Here is a 4,422-nt window from a genome sequence, read left to right as displayed (position 1 = left end):
AACAGGCGGCTTCCGACCTCAGGCAAAGGGCAGTCACGTGGCTTCATTCACCGAGAACGGGCACCTGGCTACTCCAGGAAGAGAGATCCAGAGATAAGTAAGACACCGTCTGTGCCTTCAGGAAGCCCTGTTTGGGGACAAGCCGGGTCCCTCCCATCACAACGCAGAGGGATGGGGTGAATTCATCCATTCACTCCAACTCTCTCAAGTGCCTCCTGCCCATCAGGAGCTCTGCTTCTCACTGCTGCTCGTAATCAACCAGCAGAGAAAAGAGCCAAGCCCTCATCGGCTGCATTTTGAGGAGATTCCATTCCAGTAATTGCAGAGGCACAAGTGAAGCTCTGGGGGACTCAATCCTGGCATGGGCCGCATGACACGCGTTATGGTCATTTCACAGCCAGTGGCTCTGAGATCCCAGAGAGCTCAGAGTTACGCCACCACGGATCAGCTGTGTGACCTTGGGACTCGACCTAACACTGCTGTCCTTGACTTTCCTCATCAACAAAATGAGTTTCAAAATTATACCTACACCATAGAATATTGGAGAAGTTAAACGAATTAATATTAGTCAAGCACATAAAATAGTTCATTACACATATTTAAATGTTAATCGTCGGTTTTTTTAAATTAACTTATGTTTATTGTTCAGTTAATTGCCAAGTGTTAGAAAAATTCACTGTTACTATTAAAAAGCAGACAGTTTGGCACCTACAATTTAGGAATTGCTGCTTCTCGTAACTGTTTAGATTTTATTTGCAAGTTAACAGAAAGAGAAGTCTCGCACTTAAGCTAATGATTAGTATGATGCAATATTTTAAACTAGAATATTTAAAACCACTCTAAAGACATGCCTCTTAGCTGATGTTATAATTGTATCATATTACTTAGATTCAAGTTCTACCTTCAAAGAGTCATCAGAGTAATAACACATTGAAGAGACTTTGGCACACGTGCCATCTCTGGCTGCCTAGTGCCCACCATAATTCTTTTTGCAGCATGGCCATCTCTTTTTTAAGCTCATTTTGAGCACCGGTAAGTAGAGGATCCTTCACCAAGTCCCCCATACTCTTTGTGAACTGCCCATACAACTATTTAATTGTCTTTGGTCTGACTCTGAAGAACTCTCTTGATTGTTGAAACACCTTTTGCTGCTATCGAAACAAAATAGCTAGTTTTTCTTCTCGTTCCTCAGCTTTTTGCACATCTCCCTCCCACTCCTGAAACAAAGTCAGAAACTGCTCTGAGGATATTCTTGGTTAAGCTTCTGCCTTTGATCTGGTTGGGTTTTCCAAATATGTTCAATTTTCTGGTTACTGGTTTTGAAAGAAGCCTTGGTATACCTGGCTCGTCTTTTCCCCTCTGCTAGAAGAGTGTTGTTAATGTCAGCTCCAAATTTCTCCAGCATATTCTGTACTTCACTCCCCATATCTTCAACTCTTCCTGCAGAAGTCCCTTCTTCCCAAGCTTATCAGTTACTAGAGTCTTTGCATCAATATCCTCCTTTAACTACTCAGATCTTTTTTGTCTTCTTTCTCAAAGTCGTAGGCTCTTACAACCTGATCCTCCACTGATGTCTTCCCGGAATTCCCCATATGTTTTCTATTGTTTAGATGTTTCCTGACTGAGGTATCTGCTATGCTCATCTCAATCATTGTTAAATGAATTTTAAAAGCAAAAAAAATAAAATGACATGATTAGCCCAAGCTCACTGAACTAGGGGGGTGTCAGTGGAACTGACCCCCAACCCTGTGCTCTTTGCACCCTCTTCTATTCTACTTCTCAGCTAACTGAGTGCTTCCATTTCCGGTGTGCCCCACTTTAGATATACACATCACACGGAGACCCTTACGGGTCCCCTGGTCAAAGGATTGAGCAGAAAGGACTCCCAAGGTTCAAATCTCAGGCTCTCTACAGGTCATGGGCAGGTGAGGGTGGTTGGAATGACTCACGTGGAAACTAATTTATAAATGCACATGCCAGAAATCACGCTCACACCCTGGTTGTGTTGAGTAGGACGTCAAGGGTCCAAATGCACCATCCTGAAGATAGAGACTGCCTGGGACTGTGAATTCTTCACAAGTCACCATGCCCCCTGCTGTCTGGCCATCCTACAGCTTGCTTTCACGACCCTCCCCTGATGAAACTCAATCCATCCAGGGCAGAGAGTGCCCAGGTTCTTTGCAGCCAGCATCGGGAAGCGGCACTGCCTTCCACCGGAGTGGAAAGCGAAGAGGACTGGAAGCCTGTAGTCTCGTTTACAGCCTGGCTGCCTTCCACGCACCAGCAGTGACACAACTCTCCCTCCTCTGACAGGCACTTTCCAATCTGCACTGAGATCTGTTGGATTAGGAGCCAGTTTCCATCCCCGCCGTGCACAGGCAGCTGTGGGTGGGGGTGTGGATGTAGCTCTCTTCCACTCCAAGATCTGGGAAGACACAGCTTGTCTCCTCGGCAGCCAGAAGCCCAGCTGAGCACAGGAGGGCTGCTGCTCAGGGCATGAGGAACCAAGTGAGAAACGGCCCAACAGTGGGGATCATGGAAAGCCACAGCAGTCAGAGGAGCATGCTCGTCTGTCCCACGGATGGAATTGTCCCAAAAGGAAAGCTTTAACTTGTTTTAGGAACTAGTCATGGCCTGGCTTGGGCATGCTGCCCATGTGTTACGAGAACGATCTCTGGGAAATGTGCAACAGAGTTATTGCCAAGCAGATCAGAGCCCTGGAGCGTGATAGTCAGGGGCCCCTGGTGCTCAGCCAGCCCCTAATTCCTCAGGATCCTCCTGACCATGACCAGTACCAGACAAGCTGACCCATGGTGCTCAGCCACTCGGCGGGTCCTGAGTCCCTAGGGTCAGGAGCTGGGGCAAGAGGTACAATGACAAGGCCTCTGCCCTCAGGGACTTCTCTGTCTGGAGCCCACAAATAATTATGACAAAACATGACAAAGGCTGCAATGTGTACCGGTTCCGGGAGCCCAGGGAAAGGAGTGATGCATCCTGTCTGGGCAACCCCAGGAGGATTCAGAACTGTGAGCCAAGCTTTGAAGGTAATCTCTCTGTTCAGCCATGGCTGGGCAGGAGGAGTGAGCCGGATGTTGGTGGATTCCAGCAGGACTCCATTCCCACCCCCTTCACCAACCCAACCCCCAACCCTGCTGCCTTCCTGTCAAATGCCAGCTCAAAGAATCATTTTCTGGTTTTAACCAAGCCCTAACTCAACATCTCTTCTCAACTCATGAACCTGTGGCCTCCTCATGAACGAACTAATCGTAAGACCTTCACAGAGGCCCGAAGGGCAGCTTAGAGTAGCCCAGAGCCCTGAGACGCATCTCAGCTTGTGCGAGGCTCCAAGAAGAGAGCCGGCGTTCCTGTCCTCGACTGGGTGCCCAACCGATGGTCGTACTTAGAAGTTCGGAGAAAATTAAGGATAAATTAGGGACAAAAAGATCATTTATTCTCCGCAAGAGGGCCAGTTGAAAATGTTCTTGGGCTCTTTCAATGGTGAACAGGTGTTTGAACCCAAGGAAGCTCTAAGCCCCTTGAGAATGGAAGTTTGTGTTTTCTGTGTCCTGGTAGCCATCCCTCTCCTTCCCCACCCTTGTACTTAACTTCTTAGCAAGACAGCTACAGTTTTAGTGCACAATGTCTTTGCTATGGTCTGAAGGTGTGTGTTCTCCCCAGATTTGTATGTTGGGGTCCTGGATCCCAGAGACAATGTTAATAGGAGGTGAGCATTTGGGTAGTGCTTGGGCCAAGAGGGTGGAGCTTCCATCAAAGGGATTAGTGCCCTTATAGAAGAGGCTCCCAGGAGATCCCCAGCCCCTTCCACCAAGTGAGGACAAGGCAAGAAGGTGCTGAACTTGAACCAGAAAGAGGGCCCTCCACAGCCAGCCACCTCACCAAATCTGCCAGCGCCGTGATCTTGGACTTCCCAGCCCCCAGAACTGTAAGAAATGAATTTCTATTGTTTGTTAGCCACCCAATCTATGGTGTTTTCTTCTACCAGCCCAAAGGGACCAAGACAGTACTCAAACAAGCTGCATGTCCCCTGGACAATCTAGAAGGCTCCCCAAGATGGGTCTAGGGAGGCACCTAAGGGATTGGAATCAGGAGGCTAAGTACACACCTGCAGAAGGTAGAAAGGCAGGACAGCAGGCATGGAGGGAGGGTTGCTATTTGGGGGCACTTACTGTGTGCCTGGCTCCAAGCCAACTACATACATTAGTCAATACTGTTATATTATGCTTCTGCTTCCAAACAGCCTATAAGAAATGTTTATTCGACTCTACTTTACAGATAAGAACCTGGGGCTCAGAAAATTTAAGTAACTTGCCAAAAGTCAGAGCCCTAGCAAACAGGGATTGGACTCAATAGCTGAAGACTCGAGAGCCAGTGCCTTCTTCTAGGTGGCCTGGGTGAGAATAA

The 4,422-nt window shown here is 47.9% G+C and overlaps 1 pseudogene; it reads right to left on the bottom strand.

Moving 5' to 3' along the window:
- Positions 1-903: 903 nt before the first annotated feature.
- LOC118988786 (synaptonemal complex protein 3-like) lies at positions 904-1,592 on the bottom strand (annotated as a pseudogene).
- Positions 1,593-4,422: the final 2,830 nt, after the last annotated feature.

Source organism: Sturnira hondurensis, unplaced genomic scaffold (genome assembly GCF_014824575.4).
Source record: "Sturnira hondurensis isolate 20B ecotype Veracruz unplaced genomic scaffold, ASM1482457v3 Scaffold0006413, whole genome shotgun sequence".
Taxonomy (NCBI): domain Eukaryota; kingdom Metazoa; phylum Chordata; class Mammalia; order Chiroptera; family Phyllostomidae; genus Sturnira; species Sturnira hondurensis.
Note: the sequence above shows the minus strand (reverse complement) of the source record. Positions and strands in the feature narration are given on the sequence as shown.